Source organism: Maylandia zebra, linkage group LG5, assembly GCF_041146795.1.
Source record: "Maylandia zebra isolate NMK-2024a linkage group LG5, Mzebra_GT3a, whole genome shotgun sequence".
NCBI classification, from domain to species: Eukaryota; Metazoa; Chordata; class Actinopteri; order Cichliformes; family Cichlidae; genus Maylandia; species Maylandia zebra.
In genome coordinates, this window is record NC_135171.1 from 34,582,333 (window position 1) to 34,602,814 (window position 20,482).

The following is a 20,482-nucleotide window of genomic DNA, read 5'->3' on the forward strand; positions in this document are numbered from 1 at the left end:
CAGAAGCGGCAAGATCAGGCTTACCAACCTGTGCCCCACCTGGATTGAAAGCCTGTGACTCAATGTCCCACATATGGATCCTGGAATGCCTTCAATTCAACAACCTCAACAGGACCATAACAGCTGTCATCAGGAATTTGATGGGGATGTGGCAAACAACACTAGAGGCTAACTTCAAACCAGTCGCACAAGTCCCCCTCAGTGAGATTACTGACAAGATGGATACCAAGTACGGAACAGAGAATTGTCAGCCACCTCCTCTAAATAGATGACATTAAGCTGTAAGTCAGGAGTGAACGAGACATAGATTCACTGGTTCACACCACTAGAATATAAAACAACAGCATCAGAATGTCATTCTGTCTGGAGAAGTGTAGTTCAATGGTAACAAAGACAGGGAAGGTATTCAGAACTGAGGACATTGTACTACTACAAGGGAAGATTGTAGATGACTTGTAGATGACAGCTACAAGTACCTTGGAATCATACAGGCAGATTGGAACCACGATGAAACTGCCAGGAAAGCTGCAACCACCACATACCTGCAGAGGCTCAGGCAAGTCCTAAAGATCTAGGCAATCAACATCTTTGCCCTACCAGTGATCAGATACCCTGCTGGGATAATAAGCTGGCCAAAGGAGGAGACAGAGGAGCAACTGACATCGACACAAAGAAACTCCTTAGCATGCATGGAAGATGGCTACAACTGACCATGTGCTTAGTGAATACCTCAGGCAGCAAAAAACCTGAGAAAAAAGTGGAGCACGACAGGCCCTTGCATGGCATGCATCACCGGCAGATTGAAGAACTGGCTGACATCCAGAAATCCTACCAGTGGCTAGATAAAGCTGGATTGAAAGACAGCACAGAGGCACTAATCATGGCAGTCCAAGGAACAGCAAAGATACGGCGCAAACCCAAGGATGAAGGATAAAGACCACCTCGCAGGGCAAGGGGGGACCTTTATTTTACATATACACAATTACCCATTTGAACCCTTTAAACAAGCTGTCAATGCTGGAAAACTGTCCAGTGTGACTGAACTAAAACAATTCTTTAAAAACAGCCAGCCAACGCCCCTCCAGAGTGATGCGAAAGACTCATTGCTAGCTATTGCAAATCCTTGACTGCAATTTTTTTGCTTTCACAGCAGTGAGCAGTGGGCATTTATAGACAGATAATCTAAAAAAAATAAAATAAATCAAAATTTCATAACTCAAGATTTTGGAAGTATATTGTGGCAGGAAAAGTAGATATCTCAGAAAAAAAGTTGTTGGTACTCATTAGGTTGGAAAGGGTACCATCTTGGAGTTTGGACTCCACCAATTTACAGGCACCAGTGTGTATACAAATTAACCCTAAAAGCCTGAACCATGAAAAAATTACCAGAAAGTTGTATTTTTTTTTTTTTTGAAATGGTAGTTTTGAATCTTTAAAAAAATAATAATAACTGTTAATTTATATATATCAGTTTTAATTTGTATCATATTTGCTACATCCAGCTCTTTTTTTCGCAATGTATTGCTTATTTTGATTATTTTGATTTTTCGGGGGGAACAAACATGAAGATATTGTGAAGTCACAAAAGCTAAAAAAAAAAAACAAAACAAAAAAACCCCTCATATATCTAATATGATACACTAGGCATTAGCATAGAATAACATTAACATGGAATATAATGACATAAACAAAATAGAACCTTTTAGTTTAAATTAGAAGTGTTACATTTGGAGAGAGGAAAAAAAACATTGTGGTGGTACAATTAATTCTAAATTATATCAGAGAATTCTATTAAAAAAAATGAAAAAACCATCAGTATAAATATCTCAACAAAAAGTGAGTCATGCAGAAGAACAATAACCCTCAGTTTTCACATTGTTCTGCCAAAAAATGCTTGAGGAAGAATAAAGAAAACATTTTACACAATCAAGTCTGAGTCAAAGTCCTGACCTTAACCCAGTAAGTTGGTGGACAGCATGAAAGTGGTTCATCTGAGGTTAGTTGCTGGAAACAGTAACCTGCAGTTATTGCTGCACCAGTGGATCACATCAATGACTCACTCTAACATTTCCATTTAATTTGCTTTTCATTCATTTGTAACTAGATTCTCTTTTTCTACTTTAAGGACCTATAAAAATGGATGATGCTTTATTTCATTCATATCCAGGAGAATAGAAAGGGAATAGAATAGAATAGAGAATAGAAACTACACTATTTCCCCCTTCATACACAAATTAAGTAATACTCATATTTAAAAGGATTAAGACCGTAGGGGATCGCTTCAACATTTTTATTGGCAATTCTTGTAGAATTAAAATTAGCAAGTAATAAGCTAATGAATGGAGGAAGTTGGATGGATGAAGGGCCCTGGTTTAAATACTTGAAATAGAACTTTAGTTTTAATATTGACTAACAAACCTACTGAAACTCGCAGTTCCATAGTCTGGCTTTACGATACATTTGCTGTAGTTAAACAAAATGAAAGAGAAACTGCATGTACAGCATACTGGTAACATGACACTAGCATGCTGATAACAGGTAATGGAGAAGAAATGTGAGTGATGATGAAAGGGCTGGCACAGTTGAGGTTTTAGCCTCTTGATTTCTATGTACACTGAGATGTCTGTGTTAGCAGTACAGCCAATGTCATTGTTGAGTAATGAGTCACAGTCAGTTCCTTGTGGGAGAATCATCCACAGGAAACCTGGATTTAGGGGAGTTTCTTTATTAATGTTATACTTTTGCTCCTTTTCTTTTTTGCTGGAGGAGCTTTTAAAAAAAATGAAGCGCTGCCGCTCATACAGTGTGACAAGTGAAAAGCCTGGGGAGACGTTTTCAGTGTATTCTACAATAACATAATATTGTGGTTCCTTACCCCCTGACCTTGAGGCTACACTTGTCATTCACACCTACTTGCACTGAACAGATGTGGAGATGCAATATAACATCTAAAATGCATGTAAACGTTTAGCTGATCATACTCTTCACACACCTTTTTAGTGAGGTTTAGTGACCTATTGCTATTTTTATTGGGGTTTTTTGTTTGTTTGTTTTTTCCTATATAGTTACAGTGAGGGAGGTTTGAAGCTGGATCAGCCAGACTGGAGGATAAATGGCTATTATGATGGAAGGTGAAATACAGCACAATCAGACTTGTTTTTTTTTACTTCTTATTGGCTGTTTCCACAGCCAGGAAAAAGCCCAGACAGCAGAAAGAAATAACTGAGCAATTCTATTCCACATAAAAAATACAACTATGTCTGTGGCTTTACCTTCCTGTCTAATTTCTTCCGCAAACAGTCTTTATCCTCCTAAGCAGCCGATCCATCATACTTTAGAAAAAAGCAGACTTCCTTTGCCAAAGTCCAGTTTGGTCAAAACTGAATTCGAAAATAGTAACTGGTATAAATGTTTTTGTAACCAACTGTATGGTTATTTCAGACTAACAGCAAGTTGACTAAGCTGTGATACAAATCCATAACCAGCAGACATGATTTACATGCCTGATCTGCTCAACTGGTATCATGGCTCAAGTAACAAAAGTTAACCTGTTTTTACATTCAGACTGCAACTGCCTGTGTCTTCACCTGATCCATATGAAGAAGCAGAGATGGGTAAGTATCTCACAGGAATATTACTATGAGGCTCATGAGGTAGCTCATCGACAGATGGATGGCATTCTGCAGAGCCAGAGATGGGGACCTTAAGATATTAGCCTAAATGATGACCACTATTTCCCCTAGCAAAGGATAAGGCTGTTGAGCGCCAAATAATGGCCACAACAGAGAAAAAGAAATGACTTAAGAAGGAAACATTATACTAGTAGAGGCCCAATTTCAGTAGCAGCATACTTAAAGAATGATACAGAATGTGACCAGACATAATGAAAATGAAAAGTTTAGTGATGACAGCTGGTCTAACGTTCGAAACTATTTGCACAGAAAGGAAAATTTAAGTTACAGTCTTATTAGTTAGAATTTTTTTTGGCAGTAAGTCCACAGTAAGCCTATGCTGGCATAGGATTGTATATACCAGTGAAGTTACATGATTACAACTATTACAATCGATGATGGCTAGCAGATGTAATATTAACCATTTTTAGCAACTTGGTTTAGCATGCTAGTGTTCGCTTATTAGTTTTAACCAGTAATTGTTTTTATTTTTTTAAAGTGTGCTTTAAAGTGTGTTTGATTTTTTTTAATGTTTTTTATTTGCATTATTGTCTATTTAGCAGTCATAACTTTAGAGTAAAAGTAGTTTAAGGCAAAGTACTGTTCAAGCATGCTGGAAAACACCAACTCAGTTTTTAATGTCACTTCTCAAAAAAGGAAAATGTTTATAATATGACTAGGAAATGTTTAAAGTCATGTGGAGATTTTGTTTTAACAGGAATACATGGATGGACAAAGGTTATGCATATTGAAAATATGGACGGGTCAGCAGTTTTGTTGTTTGAAGGCGAAACACATGACTTAAACATTTATTAAATATCTAATTTGCTAGTTCTGGATTAATATTAGCTAACTACAGCATGGGGTTATGGGCCTGTTAGTTTCAGTATTAGTGTAGTTAAAGACACTATGATATTGCTGAGCAATAAGTACCATGATATTAAACTATGCTAAAGTGCATAGATTATTAGCAAGATATGTTAATGCTGCATATCCACTCAATCATGATTTTGCCTTGTTCCCATTAAAGGTGCACTATAGCTTAGCCCTCGTAAAGAAAACAAATTCTACTACTGTCGCTAATATGGTGAACAAATAAGAACGTATGCTGCACACACTATGAGTAGCTACTACTGGCTTGTGCTAGATGAAAAGTCAAGGGACCATTATGATCACCAAGAATATCTGGACAAAATGTATAAATATTGATATTTAAATCTAGACCAACGTTGTTAGCCTGAGAGCTGCCAGCATGGCTTTGATTCTGGCACTTCAGTTAGATGCGCTCACCACTGGTGAAAGAAATATATTTGCAGAGAATTCTCCAGTACTAAGAGACAATAAATTATTCTGCATAGTTACAGCCTTGGTCAGCTCAGACATAGAGTAGCTGTGTGGAGGATTTCACTCTTGAGTTTTCTCACACATGAGGTTTTCAACAAGAAGGTCCTTTAAAGAAAGGAGTGTGTAAAAAAGAATATATTCCCACAACAGGGGCTCGTCTGTCATCGTGGCTGTGCAGAGGTCCATTATTACATTGGAGTTATCGCTCCTGTCTCTGGTAACACTGCAGTTCTTAAACAGCTACTATAAGTAAGACTTATGGTGACCAAGACAGAGATATATATAATGGCAAAGCATCATATGAAAAATTACTGCTTTGCCTGAGCTTATTTGCTGGTGCTTGGGTTTGGCTGTGATATATACCAAAAAGCACAATACAAAAATGGTTTGTCTGTCAGTGTAGGTGGGTATCAGGCAGGCTAACAAGCTCAGTTCTAGTATCCCATCACTGCACTATGATGAACATTTACCATCCTTTAATGGATATGCACAAACAAGGTCATCCTATATGCATTTGCTTGCAGCCATGCAGTAGCCGTGAATCTGATACACTGACTTATATTTAATAATGTATTGAAATTAATGACGTGAATATACTTTCCATTCACATTTTCCATAAATATTGATGTAATTTACAGAAAATCAGGTATAAAGAATGGCAATTAACATGCATTTCCACCCTATTAAGAGTTGATGTGCATCTAGACAAACATCCTGTGGGGATAATTTAGCACAGGGGTAACTAAACTGCTGCTAAAGACATGATGGAAAAAGGTACATTTATTTTACAGGAATTTATTGATCATTGCTTAATGTTATGTTAATATTTGTGAGCTGTTCACACAAATATAATGTTTTTGTCTACTTCAGTCAAATATACAAAGTATGCAGATTGTGGCAGGGTGTGTGTTTTATATGAGCTGCATTTTTAAAAAGTAATAAAGGCATACTTAATAGTTTAATGATTATATTAAGTTAATAATTATTAATCACCTTGTACAAATAGTATTAATGAACCACTAATCATTTAAATTATATTGTATTCACAATATCTTAATGGTATTCAATTCAATTCAGTTTTATTAAAATAGTGCCAAATTACAACAATCAACAATCTGTCAACAATTAGCTAATTCCCCATAAGTGCACACTTGGTGTCAGCGGGAAGGAAAAACTCCCTTTAAACAGGAAGAAACTTCCAGGCTCCAGGGAGCGGCAGCCATCTGTTGTGACTGGTAAGAGATAAAGAGAGGGAGATTGAACAAAAGAAACACAGTGGAAGAGAGCCAGATTTTAATAATAACTAATGATTAAATGCAAAGTGGTGTATAAACACACAATGAGAGAAAACTCTGTTTATACACCTCTTCGAACATGACAGGCAAACTGTCTCCTACCAACTTTGACTGCTGGTAGGAGAAAAGATGAAAACAGCAGTCTCCAGAGTCAAAGACTTTCATCTCCCTACCCTGGATTTCAGTGGATATCTGCAAGGTTCTAATGATGTCATGATTAAATAGTTTTCTTTTCAAGAACACAATTATCTGTGGTTTCATTTTTTTAAAACTGATCGCCAGTGCTGCTGTTTTCTGGTGAGGACAGCTGACATTTGGTCCTTGGTGGTGTTCTGCCAGGCCTGGACTATGGCCAGTTTTTAGTCTTGTAGCCTGCAGCCTGGTATTTACCAAGAGAGACATCATTTGGAATTGCAGTTATGTCACTGACTTGGCCATCCTTAAAAGTCAAGAAGGTGTCACTGTTTGGCTCAAAATATCTGACAAATGGTATAGTCGCTGCTTTTAATGCACGCACATGGTAGGCAGAGTTATATTATCAGTAGAAATAATGTATATTGATTCTCAATAAATATACTGCTAAATTCAAGTTAGATTCAAATGTACTTTAGTATGATATTTTCATTATGAATGATTCTTTAAGAGATATTTTTGCCTATAGTCACATAAAATTTGTACTTGTGGCAGTATAATGGTCTCTGGATGATTGGGCATATTTAACATTTGCGAGACTGAAGAGAAGTTAGAAGTACTTTCCTGGGTTTCAGAATACATAACCAAAACCTGCTGTGGTGAAGAGAAATACTCCTGGAGTATTCCTATTCAATGCTTGCTTTTACAAAGAAGCAATTTGGAGGTTTGATGCTTGAAATCATTTTCTCCGAAAAGAATGATATGCTAATCTTCTTAAAAGTGTGCTGTAGGGTATTTCATGTTGCGGCTATGAATCATGCTATTGTTGGCTCTCACATTAAGGTGGATGCACGACTACACCTGAGCCCTTTTAAAAACCATTTTTACTAGTAGCTTTATCCTGTTCCTGGGTGACCTCCCACTTTAAAGCTTCATGCTTGAAATTTAGCCTCGAGATCTTTTGGAGGGGAAAAAAGGAATAAGTAAATAAATAAAATCCTTTCATCCTGCAGCTGTCAAAGATTTTTCCACACTTTGGCAAAGGTGTTTCAAAGGCACAAATCAGATTTAACATTTAAATGATTGCTTTGGTCTAGTTAACCGTAACTTCGTGTCTATGGATAATATCATTCTGTCATTTCTGAGACAGCTTTCCATATTCTGATTTTATATGAACAGAATTCATAAACTGTCATTCAGTGCCACCTCCAGTATGTTATCCAAATGAGAAATGGTTAGGTGGACATAACAAAAAAAGATTAAGTGGAGGTCTTTCTATTAGGAATATATATATTACTAAGACACTATTTATCATCTAAGGGAATTTTATACTGCAATCAGTATTACATGGTCACACTAACTGCAGCAACAAAATGGAATTCAAGCTTCAAAACTGCATTGTAATTCAGTGTATAAACATTCTGACCAGTTGTGCCACATGACTCCTCAGCTTTTGATTTTTAATTGATTAAAATGTGTTAAATTCACACCCTGTTGTGAGGGAAGCCTGTCCTCACAGTAAAGCGTAACAACACCATCTAGTGGCAGCATTGTCCACACTATAACAATGACAAATATGTCAAGGAATCATGTTAAGCTCTGGATGTTGGAATCTGCATTGGAAATGACTAGTTTTTTCAGTTTAAATGACTGTTTAAACAGTGAGTCCATAATGTGATTTCACAAAGCTGATGGGGCCGTTTATGTCTTGCCACCACATTCCAACACTAAGTAGAAATATGATCTATGTGGATTTCATGGCTGCTCAGCGCTGACGATCAGTTTCCCAAGAACTATTTTAAACCCCGCTGGCCACACGGTAAACACCAGAACATGCCCCTGGCCTTCATCGGGCGCTGATGGATGCATGTTTCATAGGCTAAGAAAAGCAACATACTAATTCCCTTTTTTCAACATTATGTTTAATGAAGTATCTTAACATGAGCACAGTGAATGAAGTGCTACAGTAAATGCTACAGACACAGACTTTGCCTTAGTTTATATGAATATGCAGTTGATGAAACCACACAAGAGAAAGCCACAAGAACTAATTTTCACCTACTCCAGAACAACAGGATGCTCTGATCCACCTGGCCTCTAAGATTAGCTTTACTGATTGTAGTGAGTGCAACTGATTAAACTTTTTTACAAAAAAGAAAAACTATTATAGATAATTATCTGTAATAAAAGACAATCTACATTTCTTCTATGTACCTGCATCTGTTTAGAATAAAGAAATAAAGTATCAGCTTCAAAAAAACATAAAAATTGAGACAATTAAATTAGATTAATAAGGTTAATCCATGTTCAGCCTATTTTTATCTATCACTCACACCCATTTGTAGTTTGTTACAGTTTTTATAGTTTAAGACTCTCTGTAACTCTCTGTATATTTATTGCTTTCATTTTCTCTTCATATTTATATATAAATATATATAAATAAGAGTCAAATTCCTTGTCTGTGTGCACAAACATGGCCAAATGACCAAATAAAGATGGTTCTGATTCTAAAAATGAGTGAGTGCCATTAGTATCCATAATGCTAAGTGTTTTTTCTTAATCAAAATATCAGTTCTTTTTGACAGTGACAGATGGTTTCACATTTCACTAAAATATGTTTGACAGAAAGGTGATAATATGAGCATCTATGTGGATATTAAGTCATCATAATATATCTGATAAAAACACCAATGATTGCGGCTTTACTTGCCAGTAGATAAGGGCCTGCCTAGTTAGTTTAAGACTTACAGCTCCAGTGATCCTTATGCTTTGCTGTTGGAAGAAGGTCTCTTACATTCTGTTTTTAAGAAGAAAAATCAAATTGAGATGAACATGGAGAAAATATGTGTATTTGAATCTAAGTGGGTCAGGCTTTTTATGTTTTTCATTTAGATGTAAATAAAGAGCATTGCTCAGAGAATGTTATCGCTATGTGTTCAGTGTCATGGCTTTTTTGTTTTCTGTAATTGATAATCTTTTGTGTTTAATCAGTCACACTCACTACCAATTACCAAATCACACTGGCTACTTTTCCTATAGTAATTAAAAATTGTGTTGCTTCTGGCACAAACTTACACATACATTTCAAGCGTGCAAAGGCTTTCATGAACTGGATATAGATATAGGATGTGAACAAACACCTCATGTCCATGTTCATTTAGGTGAAGGGTATCGATTTAAGTCTATCTATAAACAGTTTGCTGCAGCATCTCATAGAAATACTGGGGGTACAGAAAAATGATAAAACCATTCATGTAAGAATGTGCTTGTGGCTCAAATGTCGAAAAGGGCCTCTGTTTACTGTTGCAGAGTCAGGTCGAAATGGGTCAGATGCTTTAGACCACAGAATCATCCATCATCTGCTGGGCAGGAGAGGACAGGGGGAAACTGGTGACAGTCAGGCTATTCCAGCTGATGATAAAAAATCATCAAGATCTCAAAGATTAATCTCAAAGATACTCTGTAATCGACTGCTAAGAAATTGCAGGTCAGTGAGGAAACACTGATTATATGAGCATGTGGGTTATTTAGTTAGATTTAAAAAAAAAAAAGCCTATATAACTTCTGCCCTATATCACACTAAAACTGGAAAAGCACTTAAGAAAATGGACAGATGGATGAATAAACCGATAGAAGATCATTACTTCATTATTACCACCTAGATGTAGGTGTCCTGCAGGTTTTAGATATCACTCTGGGTCAACACACCTGAATCTAATGACTAGCTCATTACCAGGTCTCTGGAGAACTTCAAGACATGTTGAGGAGGTCGTTTGGCATTTAAATCAGCTGTGTTGGATCAAGGACACATCTAAAACCTGCAAACCCTCGAGGCCTGGAGTTCAACACCCCTGCATTAGATAGACCTCCCACTGCCAGTACAGTACAGTAGAAAAGTGCTCCATATAACCCCAGTTCATTATGCACAACACTGACAAACAAGGTACAGCCACTAATAAAAAAAAAAAACTGGTCATAATTCTGTTTTAATCTATTAAGAAGGATAAATAAATCTCATGTCTTGATCAAAGATCAAACCTTCAAATATAAGAGCTTTAACATTATACTCTTTGCAATATTCAGTGAAAAAGAAAAGAAAAGAAAACTGTTCAGGACAGAAAAAAGACCCTCCACCCCAGCTACACCCTCGAGCAGAGAATGCAGTCTGAAAATTGACCATAAATTAAACTGTTACTGTGAAAGTATCTAATTAAACATTGTATATTATGTCATGTCTATGTGCATTGAGCCATTTCTGTTTGAAGAGTGTGAAGAATACTGTATTTACAAAACTGTTTTGTTGGAGTGTTGGATATATTTTCTTTAATACTCATTCTAGTGATTCTCTCTGGATCTTTTTTCCCATTTTAAAGTCTCAGGATGTCTCAGGACGAGATCAAGTACCAGCATGCTGCATCAGTGTTGTCATAAGCTTTTATTGGTGCTAATTTACCACTTTTATGGCCAAGGTTTAACTGAATTTTTATGAGATTGTGACTGGACCTCTAGCAAATGAACATCAATAACATCTGGACATCTGCACATTAATAACAGAAATCTGGAATTTAAGAATATGTAAACTGTAGCTTTTCGCTTAAAAAACCCCCCAAAAAACTTGTATGACTTTATTTGTCACTGGAAACCAGATATATAGAATAGAAGCCCTTTATTGTCATTGTACAACAGATTTCTGTGGAACCAGCTTCCAGTTTGGATTCAGGAGACAGACACTATCTCTACTTTTAAGATTAGGCTTAAAACTTTCCTTTTTTCTAAAGCATATAGTTAGGGCTGGACCAGGTGACCCTGAATCCTCCCTTTGTTATGCTGCAATAGATGTAGGCTGCCGGGGGATTCCCATGATGCATTGAGTTTTTCCTTTCCAGTCACCTTTCTCACTCACTATGTATTAATAGACCTCTCTGCATTGAATCATATCTGTTATTAACCTCTGTCTCTCTTCCACAGCATGTCTTTATCCTGTCTTCCTTCTCTCACCCCAACCGGTCGCAGCAGATGGCCGCCCCTCCCTGAGCCTGGTTCTGCCGGAGGTTTCTTCCTGTTAAAAGGGAGTTTTTCCTTCCCACTGTCGCCAAAGTGCTTGCTCATAGGGGGTCATATGATTGTTGGGTTTTTCTCTGTATCTATGAAGCGCCTTGAGGCGACTTTTGTTGTGATTTGGCGCTATATAAATAAAATTGAATTGAATTGAATTGAATTTATAATTACAAATACATTGCAATTATGACAGTTGCTGAGCAACAGAGCTTACATTAAAAGATCCAAAGCTTATGATTTCATGTGGAATGCTTTAACATTAACCACAAAGCACATTTTGTAAACCTACCAAATGACTGAAAAGGAATAAAATTGTGAGTCATTTCAGATCTCTATTAATTTGTAAACAGATTTTGCACTAAAGGAAATTATTTAAGATTATCATAATTTCTTTACAACAGCTGCGAAACACAAAATCACATCCTGACATCCATTCTGACTTTCAAAGACATGCATTACTCGTTGCAGAGTCAAAAGAAGCTGATTTAGAAAAGACTGAACGATTATCACTGAGATGTTGTAAGTAAAGGTTAACATCAATAAATTACAAAATGTTTTATGTCCACAAATATGTTCTTTTCAAATACTAAAACATAGAAATTTAGTATGGAATTAAGCTATCAAATAATCAATTTATAAATTTGATTGGATAATGTGCAGTTCTGACAGATTTCATGTATTTACTATTTACAGTTAAAAAAAAAAACTGGTTGGACAAGAGGACATTTGATGCATTTAAAACATTTTAAATCTACATTATTATATATTACAATCTATATTATTATAAATTTAAACTCAAATTAATTTTTAGAGAAACATTTAGTAATTAGTAGTAAAATATAACTGTAAACTGTCACATGGTCAGAATGTAAGCATTTGGTAATTTCTTACACAGATATTATGGTGAGATGATGGTGCTGTGGCTCTGTCATCACACTTTGTAAATCTAAAAATCAAAATCTTTTGTGAACTATAATTTAAACAGTCATCTATTAAACATTCAGTCTGTACAGCTGTATATAAAGCGTTTACCGTATTTTCCACACTATAAGGCACACTTAAAATCCTTTAATTTTCTCAAAAATTGACAGTGCTCCTTATAATCTCAAAAATCTGTCAAAAAATGTTTTAGTACAACTTTGGTAAGCTACAACCTGCACCGCTTGATGGACTGTCGGAGCATTACGGCTACCGTACTAAGGAGTAATCTGGGTCCAAAACTCTGTCAGCTTCAGGTCCCAAAGTCAAACGAACACTGCAGCATCACTGAGAGTTAAAAACTGTCTAAATTCTTTCATCTTTAATCAAATGATCAGCATTGCTGTTTTACCAGGTGTAACAATTAAGTTTAACATCCATGCATCCATGAAAACAGAATTTATTAAATTTAACGGAGTTAGAAGTTAGCAGGAAGTTAGCTCGCTAGTTTCCACCTAAACATGATATACCATGTTCTAACTGAGAGATTTCTGCTATCACTTCCATAAATGAAGACAGAAAACTAAACAGCAGTGACGTTTGTAGGGTTACTGAAGTTGGACTAGCTGGTATATAATGATGTGCTACGTGATCGTTAGTGACACAACTATGTTAGATGTAACATAAACACAGTGAAGCTGGAGGATGAATGCTAACTTTTTTCCACTTGATAAAAGTTAATGTGAGTGTTCCCGAGGGTTAGGGACAAATGCAATCGCATGATAGGATGCTGTAAACAGACCAAACAACAAACTTCAGTCAGGAGAACAACTGAGATAATCCATCCACATTACGAGGTTAGTCATTAATATACTGCAACATGAAAATAGAGCAGCTGTGAGAGAATTCAACATTAATGAATCAATGGTACGGAAGTGGAGGAAACAAGAAGAATGGGTTGAGTAAAGTTTGACTTATCTGACTGTTTTGTTTCACTTAATGCGCCTTATAATCCGGTCCACCTTATGTATGAAAACAGACCAGTTCATCGACAGAACGCCTCATAAACCGGTGTGCCTTATGGTCCGAAAAATACATTATTTCCCAGTGATGTAATATAATATAATACAATTTTTTTGGTCCTAGATTTTCAAGTGTTGGAAATATTACTATGAAATGTAGCAAAAATGTGTAATTTTGGTTATTTTGCTAAAACTATCACAGGTGTTTGCAGGTAATCATGACGGTTAACTAAGTTACATTTTTACTTTCAAACAAAGAAGAATGGGAAATAAGGTTTATTTAACAAAAAGTGTTATTTAACAAAAGTATTTAGGCTGAGAGAAAAAACAAACAAGAATAGAAAACAAAAGGCCAAAGAAGACTCAGAAAAGTAGACTAACCCAAATCAGGCATACTGAGACAGCGGAAGCGAAACTGAACACAATGCACAAGAGTTTAGGGACTGTCTAAATAAGACAGGGAGTATCACACACACCAAAACTAAGACAAGGACATGCAGACTTGACACTTTGACAGGGGTAAACAAACATGGAAACACATGACAGACTGGGGGAGACAAAGGAAACACAGGGAGAAGAACATGGACACAGAGCACAGAGACAAAACAGGGACGAACGACAGAGAGGGTGAGAGACATGACAGACAGGGAACAAAACACAGAGAGCAGAAAAAAGGGAGTGGGACTATAAGCTGATAACCATGAAGTAACTTAAAACTAAACTAGATACCTCTAATAATATAGCAGAGAAATTACCAGGGATTACAAAACTCTACAATTTCAGTAGTTTGGTAAAGCTCCAAAACATAAAAGGTCCAAAACACAGAACACTGGGTCAACAACCCAACCCCCCTACCATGACATAAGGTATGATTAAGCAGCATCATTCTGAGGTTACTACCACAAGTCAGGGACTGGGATAAAGGGCAAAAAACAAAAACCAACAAAATAAGCAGACAAAAAAAAAACTACATATATCAATCACCTGGATCACCTGTTGAGAAAGAAAAAAGAAAAAAGAAAATACTAAATATTAAACATTATTGTGCAGCATGCAAGATCGAGAGCGTGAAGTGTGCTTTGAGGTAGGAGCCAAGATACGCCAACTTTTCAGCTAATTGCTCTTTGCTAACCCCTTTGTTGTTGCAAAATTACTATTTTATGACTGTCAAACTGTGTTATCCTTGGCATTTTTCATAGATTAAACAAAAGAAATTGGAACAAATTGTGCATTTTTTGGGACACCCTGCCAGTAAGAATGTGCCTAACAATACAATTCAAAACTGGTTCTTTCCCAAGTTGTCTGTTATGTTTGCTTTGAAAGTCCTTCAGAAAGCCCAGAGAATTACTGCTCAAGGCGATTTTGAAAAAAATTACAAGAACATCTGGCTTTGGAAGTAAAACATAGAGAAATGAGTGATAGTTACATACTTGTGCACTGTAGTTGCACTAAAAATGCTTCTTATATAATAAGTCATTCAACTGCTAGAGGTTCTTATAAAGCCAACATAAAGATAGGCCATATTAAGAATTATAGCACACAGAAAATCCTTTCATGTTTCTTGTCTTCTATTCTACATTTCACAGTATCTTCTTCAATGTGGAATGAATGTGCTACAAAAATGAAAGACAATGCCCTATTTTTAATCTTTGACTGCAGTCTTTAACATGAAGCGCATGATGTAAAGTGCATTGGTATCAAACTGCTGATCAATATCCTTACTATTTCTCAGAGTGAATATCTGCACAGTGGAGTACTTGCATCACTGACTCAACTAATGCTACCCTAAAAGGATACTGGGTGGGGGCAGTAAATGAGTATCGCCAAGTTTGCAGTATCCTAACTAGTATCATCAAGTGTCCTGGTATGCACTAGCAACAGGTGGCACCTTTATGAGTGCCAAAAGTGTTGCATGACAGAAACGTCTATGGGTTTATTACCACGACCAAAAGGGAGAGATGGGCAAGGGAAGAGGGAGCAGGATTTTAAAGTTCATGGATGAGATAGTGACCAAGGAAATACAAAGAGGAAGGAAATGAAATGAAAAAAAAAAGATTTACACACTTTGTCCTTTTGTTTTTAACATTGTTCCTTGACTGCAAACAGAGACATGTCAGTTATCCCAAACCTTTCTTCAGCAGCCAAAACACATGATGAACAGAGAATTCCAGAGAGGTCACACTAACCTCGACCCCTACCTAACTCTGTCATGCTAAAGGAGCCTCTGATCATGCCTCAAGTCAGATGACCTCAAAGAATTTTAGTTCTAAAAGACTGTGGCCTACTCAGTCCAAATCAATGAGCATGACATCCATCCAAGTTGCATAAAGAACGACATATATGAATAAATTAAATAACTACATATAACTACACTCCAAGAGGTTTGGTTTTATGTTTTCTGAAGAACAAGGTCATACTGACTTGATTACAAATACAAATATGGTAAACAATCCTGATATCACCTACCCATGCCAGATCAATCTATACTCTTACTTAGACCAGATACACTTTGCTTTTACTGGGTTGTAACCGAACCAATTTGATTCTTGTAGTGGAAATCAAGTATCATCAGACCAGGAAACATAATTCCAATGTTCTATTGTGCGATGTAAAATGTTCTCATTTTTCTCCTGACAGTGATGGTACCCAGTGTGGTCGTATACAGCTGTAGCCCATCCACATCAAGGTTCAGCGTGTCTATTCAGAGATGAGTAGTGTAAAGAGTGTTTACAAGACATTTTTACTTATAAAACTGCCGCTGCCTGGATATTTTCTCTTTTGTGCAGAAAAATCAGTAGATCAGCAGTTTCTGAAATACTCAGACTGCCCTGTCTGGAACCATCATCAATGACACATTCAAAGTCACTTAAATCACCTTTCATCCACATTCTGCTGAACTTCAACAGGTAGTCTTGAACACGTCTGGCTGATTTGATATTTGTGTTAATTAGGAGTATAATACACTGGGATCTCATACAAGATCAAAAAACACATTAGCTTTAAACACAATGTACACGCTGTGGCAATTGTGTATTCCTTTAAGAAAGATGTAATACATAATTGCCACAGCCTCCCATATGGAAAAGAAATAGTAAGAACTTATGTGTGATTACTCATGAAAGTGGCCACTTTCGCATTACTTTCATACATTGTTTTAGTAAGTATCCAAAACATACAAGTTTCATTATATAATTTTTCAAGGGATCTTATATCTGTTTTCACACTTATATGCTTTTCATACAAGTTTCACACAAGACAGATACAAACTTTATAAGATTTATATATATCTTTTCCATATGGGCTGACTTACGCACACCTAATTCATATCTAATTGGATTAGATTAAACTTTATGCTTAATCACACATCCTTGTGATCCTACTTGAACTCACGGTGCTTTCCTGACAGATTAACATCAACTCGCAACAGTGACATGCCATATGTGCCCATTTCCCATTCCTGCTAAATTGTTAATTAACATGTATGAAAACAGTATCATCTCTCATACATGTGTTCTATGTCTGCTCAACCATCTGTTAACTGGACAATACTAGAGCCATACAACTGCACCTACCTCTATCCTCATAGATTTAACAATTTACACAGTTACAAGAATGATACAAAAATTTACAGCCTGAATGACAGAAACAGATTACAGTGATTAAACAATACAAGGCTGAGTACTCATAGGTATCAAAATTGCATACAAAACCCGTACCACTAATTTACTGAGTGTACGCATCTCACTGGCAGTCAAGTAGAGGTAATGCTATGTACTGTGCAGAACTCAAGTTCTCTGGATGCGATGAAGAGTTTGCTAAGAGCAGATGCCTGGTCAATGTCTCTTAGTATATTTTCAGTAAAGTAATACTTTGAAAGTATACTTAAACCAAAATGGGGTTTACCATGTTGTTGAGTCTGTGACGGGGACAAGATGAGCACCACTTTAGGGTTGGGAAAGTGTAAAAGGCATGAATTCAATTATTTTGGATTTAAAGTAAGACGTTTAGCTTCTTCTTCCTCTTCTCTGGTTGAACGTGCAAGTGGTTTGAAGTGAGGCTAAATCTTAATACATTTCTCAACACAAACTTGTGTGATCATTTCATTTAAAGTTGTAAATACAATCTCACTTTTTCAATGTATTCAACTGTGCCAAAAATTGAGAATCAAAATGACAGATACAAAGCTACATTCACACAGTCAGAGCACAAAACTGGACAAAACCAGAAAAGCCTTTCATGTTTACAAGTACTCTCACAACAAAAGGTATTAATAATGTATTTTGATTCATACACTACATGCTGCTCTGGCCACAGTCCTAGGTTTGGTGTAGCAAAGCTGGCAGGGCATTGAATCTGACACAGGGAGAGACCTCATCAGCCACTTACCTCTTTTAAGAATTGGGGCCATCACCTTTCCAGATCGCACCTTTTCCTGGTGCACTCCCTGTAGTTCCAAAACGTTCCAACGCTATTAAAATTATCCACGTAAAACTAGTCACATGAAGGCTAGTTGTTGACCCATACTGCTTACTGGACTGCTTACTGGGAGAAAACTTTGAAGTCTGTCTATTGCAGTTCACAAAAACATGCAAGCTAACAAACCAATGAATCATTCAAAAGACAAATCAACGACAAGAAATGGATCAACACTGATTTATTTGTTTACAAGATAAAATGTAAAAGATTAAAAGTAGGATAAAATGTTGCATGCAAGAAGAGATTCAAAGGAAGGACAGGAATATCAAAGAATAGGTAGATATGTTTGGTAAATGGAGTGGAAAGGAGACAAAGTAGTGGAGTGTGAATTATCAGACAGACCATTAGAAACAGACGCACACTGCTGTAAAGCACCAGTTTGCAGGCATGTCACCAATACTAATAATAAAATCATACTGCAGCGCTGAGGTTTTTTTTTTTTCTTTCTTTCATTTTTTCTGATGTAAAATTCTCCCTTTGTGGCACCGTCCATTCCATTGCAGTTTAGCACAGAAACACCTTCAGTTGTCTAAATCACACTGCTGCATCATAATGGCTTGTGATAGATTTATACAATGGATTATTTGACACGTGAATCAGCACAGTGGATTTTATTCTTCATCTCTTTGACTGAAAGCATTTTTGTAATTTTTTCATTTAAAGTGTCAAGATGAGAAATGTTCATATTAAAAGAAGCTGATTCAAGTTTCTTATTGACATACATTTACAGTATGTTATGCCTGCAATGAAATCCATAGGTCACTTGCAAAGCATGGCCTATATAACACTGGGAAAAACTAAATACATTTATTTATTTATGTCTCCTTGCTTTCTTTTTGACACTTTTGAGAAAAAAACAAAACACTGTAAACACAATTTATATAATCAGAGATTCTCATTCTGAATATTTTCAACAGCTACTGAAGTTTTATATAATGTAGAATAAGTTAAATCTAATATATGACCTGGGGGGCATCCTTTCATTTAATATGGATTCAATAAAAAATTTTGGTAGGCACTGTATAGCGATGTGTTTTACTTGGAGTTAAAAAAAAAAGTTGTTAAAAAAGTCCGTGTAGCTCCCCTTTGTGCTGACAAAACAGCTCTGAACCACTGAGGCATGAACTCCAAAAGACCTCTTAAGGTGTCCTTGTGCCACAAAAGCTGGCACAGAGTCATAAAACTGCAAGGCCCAAAGTTGGAATCACTGATATTAGTACATATGAGAAGATGCACTCTGAGAAATTCCCAGGTGATTCAAAGTCGTAGCAGGCTGCTAATGTCTGATGTTCTTTTGTCGTGACTTTCTTTCTCAGGGAATTATCCTATCCAGTGTACTATAACAGTAAATAATTTTTTGTTTTGTAACTTGTCAAAATAGTTTCAAAGGAACAGAAGGCAAAAGTGGCTCCATAAGAGCATTGACACCACATCTGTTGAATGTCATATTCCTCAAATCAATTCTGAACATTTTTTGCACTGTCGCAAGGTGCATAATTTGTTTTCTGAAAGAGCCTACTGCTATTAACTAATACTGTTTTTGCTGGCTGACAGCATCCAAAAACAGCAAGAGGCAGTTTTTGTGGTCTTCATAAGACCTTTCCAGACCTTGACCTGACCCAGTGACATGTCTAACCTCAGCCAATAAATTATGCCGGTGGTATCGTTTTTCCATGTGAGTGAACGCATAAACCTCTTAAGTATCTGATGCAAATGTATGCATGTTTATTAAGTGTTTATGATTGTATGTAGAATATGTAGAAGCAAGTAAGTTGCTGCTCCCTCACTCTATGACAAATTAAATCCTCATGCAGGATTATTCTGTAGTGGAATTATTTTCTGGAATAGGTTTTCTCTCATTTTTACAATGAACTATATATTTACTTAAGCATAAGTCAAATAGTGGTGGGCCTATATATTAGTATATTTTGCCTGGAGACCTTTAGTTATTTTTAGTCAAAGTTTGCTGTCAAGGCAGGAAGCTTAAGGAAATATTGTCATGTGTTAAAATTTTTTGGCGTAACTACTTTTGAATATTAGAATTTTTAAATCATTAAATTCATTATGGTATTAGTGTGTATGCATTTCCGGTAAGGATGTTTTTGTTGCGGTTACTAACACTCGTCAACACCCATGAGCAAGTTTCAACAGCTGCCTGGTGATTGGCAGAACACCCAATGGGAGGGGACAATATGACACACCTACAATACACATCATCTCTTTATTTAATCCTCTGTAGACAGTGTCTGGCAACTTCTATAGCAAATCTTAAAATAATACCACAACTCTAAACATGACATTCAGTCTGCAATATCCTAGTGTGTATTAAAAAGACATGATACAAAAGCATTTATAGCTGCAGCCTTTAAACTTGGCCTAAATAGGAAAGATAAACAACAACAACACATTAATGGAAAACCTGTTGTTAGATATTACATGATGATGCTTATCAACTCTAATGTGCCAATCTGCTATGAAGATTTTGAAAACAACCCTCTCTGGATATCATACTTTACCCATTTAAGATGATCATGAATACATATTTCTACTCCAGTTGCCACATCAA